This window comes from Peromyscus maniculatus, chromosome 9 (assembly GCF_049852395.1).
Source record: "Peromyscus maniculatus bairdii isolate BWxNUB_F1_BW_parent chromosome 9, HU_Pman_BW_mat_3.1, whole genome shotgun sequence".
In the NCBI taxonomy this organism is placed as follows: domain Eukaryota; kingdom Metazoa; phylum Chordata; class Mammalia; order Rodentia; family Cricetidae; genus Peromyscus; species Peromyscus maniculatus.
Genome location: NC_134860.1, coordinates 87,047,356 through 87,060,824, shown reverse-complemented (window position 1 = coordinate 87,060,824; position 13,469 = coordinate 87,047,356).

Here is a 13,469-nt window from a genome sequence, read left to right as displayed (position 1 = left end):
TTTTATTAATAAGAACTTTTTAAGATTCCTGCTACAGTCCTACCTTCAAGATATTCTAAGGCAAAGATGGTGTAAAGCTTGTAAGAGTAACCAACAAATAACAAAGAACTGATTTGGCTTACATTCCACTCCACTGGATGTACCCTATACTCAACACTGCTTAGGTTACCAAGTGCCAAAGACTAGATTGCCAAGAGATATGATTAAAACAAGACACCGTTGTTAAATACAAAACAAAAACATAAAGTATCAATAAGAAGACTCCTAATAGCATTCTTGTATACTCATAAGAGTACCTTGGTCAGCCATCACCAGAGAAGCTTCCTGATGCAGTTTTTGGGTACAAATACAGAGATCCATGGCCAGATATATGCAGAGAGTGAGAAACCTGGGGACACTCAGCCCTAAATGGGATCTGTGTATCAAATATTTCTTCTCAGGGATTAGAAAATGAGGTTGAAATGGTGAAAGAGCTAGAGGAGATAGAGCATGATAAAAAAGCTATTCCTTTAGAGCAAACTGATCAAAACTCAAAGGAATTCACAGATTGGGGTGGCCTACACCAGGCCTGTACAAATCTACATCATGTTCTCTATGTATATAACCTGTCTTCCAGTTTAGTGTTTTTTATGGGATTTTTGAGTGCATGACTGATTCTATGATTCCTGTGAATTTTTCCCTGTTTCTCTTTGTCCAATTCTGATGTGTTAATTTTTTGTTCTATTTTATTGTGCTTAATTTTATATACTTTATTATTACCCCTTAGAAATCTGTTTGTGTTTTAATGAAAACCAGAAAAGGAATTGATTCAAATGGGGGAGGGATGGGGGAGACGAGAGGAATAGAGCAAGGGGAAACCATAATAAGGATATATTATGTGAGAAAAATGTAATTTCAATAAGAGGGAAAAATAAACAAGCAAACAGATAACAACAAAAAAAAAAATAAGTGGCTGGGCGGTGGTGGTGCACACCTTTAATCCTAGCACTTGGGAGGCAGAGGCAGCCAGATCTCTGTGAGTTCAAGGCCAGCCTGGTCTCCAAAGTGAGTTCCAGGAAAGGTGCAAAGCTATACAGAGAAACCCTGTCTTGAAAAAAAAAAAAAGAAAGAAAGAAAGGAAGAAAGAAAGAAAGAAAGAAAGAAAGAAAGAAAGAAAGAAAGAAAGAAAGAAAGAAAGAAAGAAAGAAAGAAAGAAGCATGTTATCCTCTTATTGTGTGGTTCAATGTTAAAATGTCTACTTAGAAACTGCAAGGCCTTAGGTGTAAGCTTCAGCAGACAAACAAACAAAACAAAATCTATGTCTTAGTTAGGGTTTTGTTGCTATGATAAAACACAAGACGCAAGGGCATGGGAGAGCTACAATCAGTTCAAAGGACCAAAACAACATAAGGAGAAGAGTGTTCATTTTTGTTTACTCTTCAGGCAATTGTCCATCAAAGAGAAGTCATATCAGGAACCAAAGGCGGGGCAGAAACCTGGAGCAGGAACTAAAGCAAAGAGATAGAGAAACACTGTTTACTGGCCTTATGCTCATGAAACCACTATGATCTCAATGCTTCCCAGCAAAGTTCAGCCTTATTTATTATTCAACTTCAACCACTTAACCAGGGTTGGCACCATCCACAGTGCATTGCTCCCTCCCACCTAAATCATTAATAAAGACAACAGCTCACAGACTTCTCTACAGGCAAATCTAAAAATGGCGGTTTCCCAATTAAGATTCCCTTTTGTGTCATACATGTCTAGGTTTGTGTCAAGTTGTCAAAAAAGAAAGAAGGAAAGAAAGAAAGAAGGAGGGAGGGAGGGAGGAAGGAGGGAGGGAGGAAGGGGAGGAGGGAGGGAGGAGAAAAAAAATTGATGCCTGTCAACTTGACACACAAAGACATCATATGTCTTCTCCTTTCTTCTTCATCTCTAAGATCCCAAATTAATGTCAATTTTACAATATAAAACATTTCCTCTTTTAAAAGACCCACGATGTTTAAAATTCAAACACTTTAAAATTTCATTATTTATAAAATGCTCATTGCCTTTCAAAGTTCAAAGCTGCCTTAAAATATATAACAAATTTCTCTAAAATTTCAAAACTTCTCTAAAATTTTAGTCTATTAATTGAAGTCTCCTAGAAAAACATATTCCATATACTTCTTATTTCAAAAGGGAGAGGGTATGACAGGGTTACAATCAGTTCAAAGGAAAAGCCAAATCATGTATAATTTCAGTGCTTGAAGTCAAGAACCTACACATGATCCTCTGGACTCAAACAGATTGACAACTTTACTTCTCTTGGTATACCACCCACAGCACATATAGAGAGTCTCCTAAGATCAGGCTACTACACATCTGCTGGTACACTTACATATAGGTAGAAAAAAGATCCACACATTTTTTAAACTGCTTAATTTCCTCTGAATCCTCTTAAGACAAGACTCTATAGTTCCCTTTTGTGCTCAGACTTCTGTCTTCCTGGCTCATACTAGGGGACCCAATGAAGACCTGCTTACAAATTCAACATTTTTTTTTCAAACATTCCAAAGCCTTGCAAAGCCTAGTAATGTCTTTTATAACAACAGCATGATCTCTGATGCCAACTATTGGGGACATTTCTCATTTAAACTACAACATGGGTTCTATATTCTATACCATTGTTCTATATATCTGTTTTTGTGCCACTTATGATCAAGACTCAGTTGTAAATTTTAATTCAGTTAGGATAATACTTCCACAGTATTCTTTTTTGTTGTTGTTGTTCAGGATTACTTTGTCTAAGACTGATCATTTGTGCTTCCACATAAACTTCAAGTTTTTGTTTGTTTGTTTATTTTTGTGTTTTTTTGTCTATAAAGAGTATCCCTGGGATATTCATTGGGATTGCAGTAGCTAAAGTTTTCCTGGTTCTGTTCGGCTCCTGTGGCCCTATGGCCGGCTGCTTGGACCCAAGTAAACACACAGAGACTTATATTACTTATAAGCTGTATGGCCGCAGCAGGCTTCTTGTTATCTGTTCTTATATCTTAAATTAACCCATTTCTATTCATCTATAAGTTGCCATGTGGCTTGTCGCTTACTAGTACTTTTACATCTTGCTTCCTCTGTGTCTGGCTGGAGACTCCTGACTCCTTCCTGTTTTCAGAATTCGCTTCTCTGCTTGTCCTGCCTATACTTCCTACCTGGCTACTGGCCAATCAACATTTTATTTATCAACCAATCAGAGCAACACATTCACAGCATGCAGAACACATTCACAGCAGATTTCAATTAATCTGTAGATTTCTATGGTTTTGTGACCATTTCCATAATATTGATTCTTGCAAGCTTTGATTATAGGAGGTCTTTCTGTCTTCTTGTGTTTGCCTCAATTTCTCTTACAGTGTCTGAAATTCTCATCATAGAACTTTTCCATTCACTGATTATGAGAGAATTTCCATGTTTCTTATTTTTTTTGTGCTTATGGGACTGGGTTTGTTTCCTTAATCTTTTTGTAGTTCATATGCAAAGTTACAAATTTTATGTTGATTTTTGTCCTTTTTTAATTTTGTTGAAGATGTGCATCAGCTCTGAGGTTATTTTGATTGAGTTTTAGGCTGTCATAGATAGATTAATATTATTTTCAAAAAGGATGTTCTGACATTTTTTATATTTATATTGTTATTTATGTCTCTTGTATTACTGATCTGAAAAAGACATCTCACCCATTATTGAATGAGAATGCTTAGAGTGGACTGGATATCTTTGTCTTGTTCCCTACATTTAGAGTAATGCTAAGAGCTTTTCATCATTAAATAATTTTATGATTTAAAAGTATATCACATCTGTAATTCTGTGTTATATTTTAGGAAAAAAGTCAAAATCATGACATGTTTCTCAACTATAGCAGACCAGAACTTATGTATATCAAACTTAACAATAGTTCCAAACTAATCCAGACCATGGAAGTACCACATTCTTATCCATCTAGGCAAATGCCCATACCTGTGTACATGGCATGGACAGACACATAACATATTTTCACTTGTAAAACTAGTTGAACTATTAATCCAGTTTAATTGAACTTATACATTTCTACCTCCTCACTACTACTTTCAACTTCTTACTTATAAGTGTGCAGCCAATCAATGTTCTTAGCTACATTCTTCTTCATATAATCTATATTAATTCCAATAGTCACAATAACCACATTAATATGTTGATGTTCAGGTGATAACCATCTAGGATATTCTTCTTTGATTCAGAGATTAAACAAATTATCTAGAGCACTGTCATGAGAATTCTCTTTTACTTCTGAGGTCATTTCCTGAAAATTTCTTTCTTCCTCAGGTAGTTCTGGCCACAGTGATTCCACATATCATTTCAAGCCACAATCCACAGAATTCTTTTTTTCCATTTCTTCTAGGAAGGAGTCAAGTTCAACGTAAATATAGATATCAGGCAGAGTTGATCAATCATTCAGTGTCTTCTTTTAAATATTTTCTTCTCACTAAATCTCTTCATGCCTATTCTTTGTGAAATCACCAACCCTTCCCACTTTCTCAGTTCTATCATTTCTTTTTGCCTGTCAATTTTACTTCAAATAATATGCAGTATATTTTCTTTATATGTTCTTCTTGTCTACACCATAAGGCCGAGAAAATGGCATCTTTTAACTTGTTTTCTTCTTTACTAAGTACTCAAAATTTTTATCACATAAAATCAATTATAGTATTTATCTTTAAACGTCAGAAATATAAAACAACTAAGTTTCTACTCAATTGTTTCATTTTATAATTGGTTTTGTAACCTATATTAAAATTATATAATTGGTTTTATCAATGGCTAGTATAATTAGTATAATTTTATCAGTGAATATATTTTGTTTTTGCTTATTACCAAGGATATCTTTATATGAAATAATTTAGTATTATAAAAAATTAGTAATATTGCTGTTTTTATACATCAACTATCCTGAGTTAATAAATGTGTATTTTAAATTTGTGTTATCAATTTATTATATTTCAAGAGAGTTATATCTATAATGTAAATACCTGTTATCAGAATGGTTTTGTCTTCAGAAATTTAAAAAGTAATATTTGTAACAGAATTAACTACACTAGCAAAATAATGATCTTCATTACTTTCTTGTGTTATATAAAAATAGTGAAATTAATCACATCAAGCCAGCAAAACCAATTAATAGTGGCATTTAAACCCTATGTGGCTTACTGCAATGTTCATTATAAAATGTTCTAGGATAATGTTTTGTAAAGTTAGTTTCAAAACCTAACAAGGAATTGTCTGTTGCAATCATGAAATGATATACAGATACAGGAACTAAAATGAGGTCAAGATCATGCTGGCATTTAGTTAGTTTTATGCTCTCATGAATAAACAAATGTTACAAACTTACAGTGTAAAAACTTATTTTTATTTGATAATCTCCAACTAGGTTTATTTTAATAATTTTAGGAATAAGTATGATTTCTTTTTAAGTAAACACTTATTTTAATTTTATTATATTTATTGTAAATAGTATAATATTTCAAATAATATCATTGAAGTGTTATAAAGTGAGGTAAAGTTTTATATCCAAATTCAATAATTAGTCTTTGTTGGGATCAAAGAGCTATGAATTTTGTGTTTAATGAATACTTTTATTTCTACTTTCAAAATTTAGTAATTTTGCTAGATATATTTATTTATTTATATGATTTATATTATTTATATATAATTAATTTAATAATGATGATGATTACAAAATAACCTTCTACATCTTAAAACATTTTTTTTTGTTTTGCTTTAAGATATGCAGAAATGAATCAGAGGTTAAAAGCATTGGTTGCTCTATCAATTGATTCAGGTTTAATACCCATTATCTACATGTTTTCTTACAACCATCTGTAACCCTAGATCCAGTGTCCTCTTCTGACCTCTGAATGCACCAGACATTCAAGTCGTATGTCAGTGCAACAGCCATATACATAAAATAAAATAAACGAAAAAACGGCTTATTTTAGTCTTCTGCATTTGTTAGTCATATTTTAAAACAGTTAACTGAGATATCTTAACTAATACCGCTAGTAATTGTATTTAAGTTTAATCTGGACATATTTAGACACTCCTTTTGCTCAGAAAAATAATATATATCAAAAAAATAAAAAAGATATTTTCTGCTTAATTTAACAAAATACCAACGATTTGATAAGGAGTAGGACAAAATGGATTGTCTTCAAATAATATTACTTCTGAAATATACAGCCAGTGCTCTCATTAGTTGTATAATCCAAATTACTTTCATGATTTTAAAGCAAATAGTTTTATAATTTCATTTAGCACTTAGTGATAATACATGAAAAACACAGTAAATTAGTAAGAAAATATGTCTTCTGTTATAATCCTGATGTACAATAGATGAACATAAAGATGAAAGACAAAAATATCAACTTCTTATATTAATTCATAAAGAAGAATGCCATTCTTAAGTGTGTATTGCTTTGCTCTGCATTTTTTTTTATTGTACACTAATTTTAAGTGCAAATGGCCTGGGTTTTTCTGATTTCAAACCCTACCCTCAATGAACCAATAAGACAATACTTCTTAATCATTCCCTAAGAATTCCACATACAGGGAACAAAGTGTTCCAAAATATGAGCCTGTGAGGGTCATTCTCTTTTAAATCAGCATATTTTACTTCCTTGTACTCATAGATTTGTGGTCATCTCACAAATCAAAATGTACTTGGTCCAACTGCAAAAGTTTCCATAGTATTTTGTACTATAAACAGTATAAAAATCTGTGAATCAGAGAAATATCTTAACTGCTGGGCGGTGGTGGCACACGCCTTTAATCCCAGCACTCGGGAGGCAGATGCAGGTGGATCTCTGTGAGTTCGAGGCCAGCCTGGGCTACCAAGTGAGCTCCAGGAAAGTCGCAAAGAGAAACCCTGTCTTGAAAAACCAAAAAAAAAAAAAAAAAAAAGAAAGAAATATCTTAACTGTATCCCCTTGTAAGATCAAAACAAAAGGAAATTACATGTGTCCAACAAACAATGGCATAGAATTATTATTCCAAAATGGAGGTATTGCTGCATAGTGACAAAATTCTGGACCAAAATAAGACCAGGGCAAATTGCAAATTCTGTAACTCCATGCATACTTGTTGTCTAAAGGTTCTATCTTTCCAACTTTGCTAACTTCAATACACTTTTCACACTTCAATGGGTTCCATTAATTGTCTGCAGATCACTTTGGCAGGTAACCAATGGATCTAGCACCTCTAACATCTTAAAGTAGCCAACGTAAACAGAGTTCCACTTTCACAGCCTCACGTAATTTCTTCTCAGGGCCTCAGTGCAGACACTTCTCTATTACATGACTAGCTTCAGAAGTTCCACTTAACTAATGGAAGATTCTTCAATCTCTTTACTCCTGTGTCCCTCACTCTAAAGTAAGAAGTATATGGGCAACACTGATAAGTTCTGCTGCCCTTTGGGGAGGGACTCATCCTTGGTTAACATCTGGTTAAGTTTTGATTTGTTGTTGGATTTTAAGAACAAAAAAGTGTGTTAGCTCAAAAGTCTTTTCACAAAATTCCAGATTACCTGGGTGTGTGGTCATGCCTTGATAGTAAGTAACACTAGCTATATTCAATTTAGCATTAGACCTCTCCTTAATTTTTGTAGCATAAGCCTTAACTAAAAAACTACAATTCCTGGTGCTCCTTTTTCTTTAAACTGTAAAATTAGTAATTTATTTTTTCTGCTTGCTATTTTTTCATTTTAGGATTGCATAAGTGTTTAGTAATAATCATGTGACTGTGTCACTATTAGGTGGTCTTGAAATCATTACCTTTGCCAACTTAATTAGTCCAAAGCTTTGCAATTTTACTTCTCAGATGCTTAGAACAAGGAAAAAAGTGGTCATATTCTATGCCAAAATATCACAAATATCTCTAGCCCATTTGCTAACATTGTTCCATTCTGAAACTTCCTAAACTGAGTCTCTGTAGCCCACATGATTTACAGCAGTACTGTCCACCAGGATGGCCCATGAAATCCTACTCATATTTTAATGTCTAGTTTATTACTTATATGATTGTTACCATTTCTAGATATCTGAAAAAGAATTACAGTTTCATGTTGTACTTTCTTCTTCTCCCTTAGAAGGGGAAAGGCTTATTGAGGTTTTCATTTCTACTATCATTATATTTAATATTTGTCAAGTAATTCTTTTTCACTGCTAAATTCCATTACCATACTTTAGATTGAATTATCCATTTCATTCATCTCACTCTTTTTATTTTTGCTGCTGTTATTCTGGAGAATATTCATGTCTTCTTTGAGATTTTCAAACTTGGTTAGAATCATTCCTTTGAATTTTTGTCTGGAAGTTCCTAAAAATTGTTTTCACTAGAGATTATTATTATTATTATTATTATTATTTTAAATTTTATTTTATTTTACAATACAATTCAGTTCTACATATCAGTCACGGATTCCCTTGTTCTCCCCACTCCCGGCCCCTCCCCTTCCCCCCCAGCATACCCCCTATTCCCACCTCCTCCAGGGCAAAGCCTCCCCCAAGGACTGAGATCGACCTGGTAGAATCAGTCCAGGCAGGTCCACTCCCCTTCTCCCAGGCTGAGCCAAGCGATCCTGCATAATCCCCAGGTTTCAAACAGCCAACTCATGCAATGAGCACAGGACCTGGTCCCACTGCCTGGATGCCACCCAAACAGATCAAGCCAATCAACTGTCTCACCCATTCAGAGGGTCTGATCCAGTTGGGGGCCCCTCAGCCATTGGTTCATCGTTCATGTGTTTCCATTCTTTTTGGCTATTTGTCCCTGTGCTTTATCCAACCTTGGTCTCAACAATTCTTGCTCATATAAAGCCTCGTCTATCTCGCTAATTGGACTCCCGGGACCTAGCCATGAATGCGAGACTAGTATTTTGGTCTGGAGTAGAAATGTTGTTTTCTGTATTTTTTGTTTCTGGGTTGAGAAATGAGTATCTGATGTTAGGTTTCTAGTTGAGTGTGTCCTTATTTTCGGGTCAAGTCACCTCTTCCCTCAGTGAAGTCATTTGTAACCTTAAGGAAGAAATTAACTCATAGTAGGAGATATCAGGCTCTGCTGTGAGTTCGATACTGAGGTGTGCAGGCTCTAGTCAACATTCCCTTCGTGTGACAGCTGTGTCTTGTACGGAAGGCATCAAAGCCGGTTGCCTGTAGAAACTATATCTTGGCTATATGATCTGACCCTGGGTCTCCTAGCCCTGTTGACATCTTGAAAGTTTCCAGCAGGGAAACAATGGGGACCCTGGTATGTTCAAAATAAAGAGTGTATCTAATTCATTTGAATACATTAATAATGCTATATAATGTGTCTTTTGGTCTCTATACTGTAGTCATATTCTTCGTCATTTGCCATTCCCACAATAGAAATTGGTTCACAATAGAAGTGGAATATTCAATAAGTTATTTTGAATTAAGACAGGAAATTCTAAGTAAACATGACAACCAGTGTCAGAAATACATTAAAACCTATAGCAATGGGGGAAAAAGGCATTGAATTCAAATAAGAATAAATACTTAATAGTAATTAACGGAGTTAAATAAAGAACTGAAAGTAAATTCACACCTACAAAGTTTTGACAACATTTGTTAAGACACATTGGAAAAAGAACAAGATCATCAGCAAATGACATAAGGAAACTAAATATTCTCATATAGAAAAACTACACTACATCCTTGTCTCTCCTTATTAACAAAATGCACTCAAATGGATTAAATATTAATATGTAAGAGTACAAATATGAAACAACAAAGATAATGGACCATTCTGTAACTAGCAACATTGATTTCTTAAAATAAGATGAATAAATTAAAGACAAGAAAATATACATACATGATACCGTAGCGAACTAAAAACTAACAAACTCTAAAATAAAGATATCAAGTAAAGATACCATATAAGGGACAGCTTCCAGCCCAGGAAATCAGAGAAAACTCTAAAATAAAATATGTCTGATAAAAGGGATTATAAAAATAAGAGATAAGCAACTCAAATTGTAACGCCCGCACTACCACCCCTTCACCATGTATCAGCGAGGGGCTGAGGATTAAAGCAGAGACCAAACAGTAGGTCATTTGTCTCAGTAGAATGCCTTTTATTAAAGGAGAGAGGAGGCCTTAAATACAGGCTTACAGCACAGTGGGAGAATTCCAGAGGGCAGAAGTTTGGGGCCCAACAGGGAAATTATAATCAAAACTATGAGATAACATCTCACACCAGTAACAGTGGCTGGAACCAAAAGGACAAATATAACAAATATTGGAGAAAAAGTAAACTAATGCATTGTTAGCATAGATGAGTTACTATACAGTTATTATGAAAATGTTACACATGTTCCCAAAGAAACAAAAATAAAACTAGTTAGTAATATACTAATCCAGTAGAAGGCATATACATAAAGATATAAAATTAATAAACCAAAGTATTATTAATAACTTTTATGATTATTATTGCACAGTTTCTAATAGCCAAGACAGGGAAACATCCTAAGACCAAAGATAAAAAAAATAAGATATATATGTATATATTTGTTATAATTTTGTTTTTGTGAAAAAATACTACAAACATGAGGACATTGCAACAGAGTTTGTTTTAGTATATTATTTCAGAGGGATTTGGATTAATCAGAGCATTAAATATGACTATAAATGACAGATATTATGATCAAAGAACAGAGCTGAGAGATCACAACCTCAACCCTAAACATGACGCAGAGAGAGGGAACTGGATGTGCGACCAAGCAATGGCTCCTCAAAGCCCAACCTCAATGGTATACTTCCTCCATCATGGCTCTAATTCCTTATACAAAGAACGTATTTTCCTGAATTCTAATCCAAATAATACCAGATGGTATAGTACAAATCATAGCTGTTCTTAATAATAAAATCCCAGGCCCAAATATCAGGGTAAATGCTGAAAGATCAGAGAAACAGAGCAGCCAGTCCCTGGTTCTCACCTCTGCTGAATTCTCAGCCTGAAAGAGACTGAGCTCCTGTCTCATCCTGCATTATACACCTGTCCTCTGCCCAGCCCTATCACTTCCTGTGTCAACCTCCCAAGTGCTGGTATCAAAGATATGTGCCACCACTGCCTGGCTCTGTTCCTCTTTCAGACTGGATCAATCTTGTGTAGCCCATGGTGGTCTTGAACTCACAGAGATCCATCTGCCTCTGCCTCCAGAGTGCTGAGATTAAAGGTATATGCCACCACTGCCTAGCCTCTGTGGCTAACTAGTGGCTTAGCTCTGCACTCTGATCTTCAGGCAAGCTTTATTTGTTAGATCAAAAACAAAATATCACCACAAGATGGTGAAATTGTGTTATTCAAAGAGAACATTAAAGATCTTCTGCTTTTTTACACACAAAAAAATCATGTCTAGGAATGTACATTAAACTTCTAGATGAGATACAAGTTTATATTTATTACAATTTTACTCTGTATGTATGTGAGTCACCAGTGTCAGAGAAAGTGCATAAAATCTGCCATTGCAATGCAGAATTTGCAAAGCATTAAAGACATTCAGATAAATTTAGCATTTTTGTTTTAGAAGTAACAGCATGTTTGTTTAGGTGTTTGTCTGTTTTTGCTTAACTAGCAGTGAGTTTTGAAATTGTGAGAAGATAATAAATGGGCTGTAATTATGGTTCGGGGGAAAGAGTACATACTACACAAAACTGATGACCTGAGATCATGCCTGAGAATCTATATAAAACTGAAAAAGTGGTCATGTATTCTTGTGAACTTGATGGTGTGGTTGACGGGAGGATTGCTACGAGTTCCTGCTGCCAGTCTAGCTCCGTGATCAGTGAAACAACCGAAAGCAAGGTAATAAGGCAGAAAGTGATAGAGTAGAACACCTGCTATCCTCCTCTGAACTTCATTTCTGTCTAGTGTACACACACACACACACACACACACACACACACACACACACACACCTCCCAAAAGAAAATATATATGACAGTGTAAATAAATAATATACTTAATCCCTCTGAAAAGTTTTACAAATAGTTGAAAAGTTTTCAATTTTAGCTATTGAGATAATGTCTTCTTAATCTAAATAAATACCTACAATTGCCTCCCTAAACTTGCAACTCAAATACCATCTACTTCTCTGTTAATATCATTGTACATATGAATTTATAATCAGTACTTCCCAAGGAAGACTTAGATGAGTAACTAGCCTTTAAAAGAATTTTACAACTAACAAGAACTATATTAGATAATATTTGAACTGACAAAAATATCTTGAATTAACAAGCATATTAATAAACACAAGAAAACAAAGGAAACAAAATGAAACATGGCTATATCAAATAATAACATTATTTTAAAACGTGATGTGAAAAGTTAAACCAGCCAATTAAAAACACATACACAGAAATATACAAATAGCCTCACCTTTACCCCTCACCTTACATACATACATACTTTGTCTACCTTATAATCATTCATACAATAAAGCTTATCATCCAGATTCAAGAAAGATTTATTTTTATTGTATGAAGATATTCTTATCCCTAGTAACTACTGAATTATTTTTGGCAGGTGAAAATTTTTCTATGTCTAATGTCATTCCTCTACTATATTAAGATGAATAAAATAACATGTTTTATATGGCTAACAAAAAGTATAATCAACTGACTTAGTATGTAATTGTAGGTCATTTTTACTACCATATATTTTAACCCCAAAACATTGTTGATGAATTCAAATTTTATTCCGATTTATTAAAAATATTGTTTTCTCTCAAACATTATACAAGTACATATTTTATAGCAAATTTATACAGACTGCTGGGTTTATATTTATGTATTTTAGAGTAATCATTATATGTATACTATATATATACACATATATACACACACAAATACATGTGATAATAGCTTATAAAAAGAGGTTATGAATTTGAAAGATAATAATTAGTGTTATATAGGAGAAGCTGGATGGAGAACAGGGGGGAAATAGTGTAATTGTATTATAATGATAGCTGCTTTTGTATTATAATCTCAAAAAATAAAATAATTTAAATTCTAATCAAAGAACTAATTTTGAAGTTCATAGTAATGAAGATATAATGAGAAATAAAAATAATTTTAAATGAGTGAAGTTAATATGTGTACTTTTTATAGTTTATTAACACATGTAAAGCATTCTAATTTTTACTTCAATTTTTATTCAATTTTCATAAATAACTTTTTTTTTACTATCCTGGCTTAATTGTTCTAAACAAATTATAATTTAAAAATCAACTATTAAAGAGAAAGATATTTATTTGTCTTTCCAGTGGAGCATTGAAAATATAAACAAAGTAGTAGACATTACCAAGATTTAAAATATAAATATCATTTAGTAAAAATTTAATCAGAAAAAAAAAATTCTACTTTAAATTTTCAACACTTCCCTAATTTAGCATTTTTAA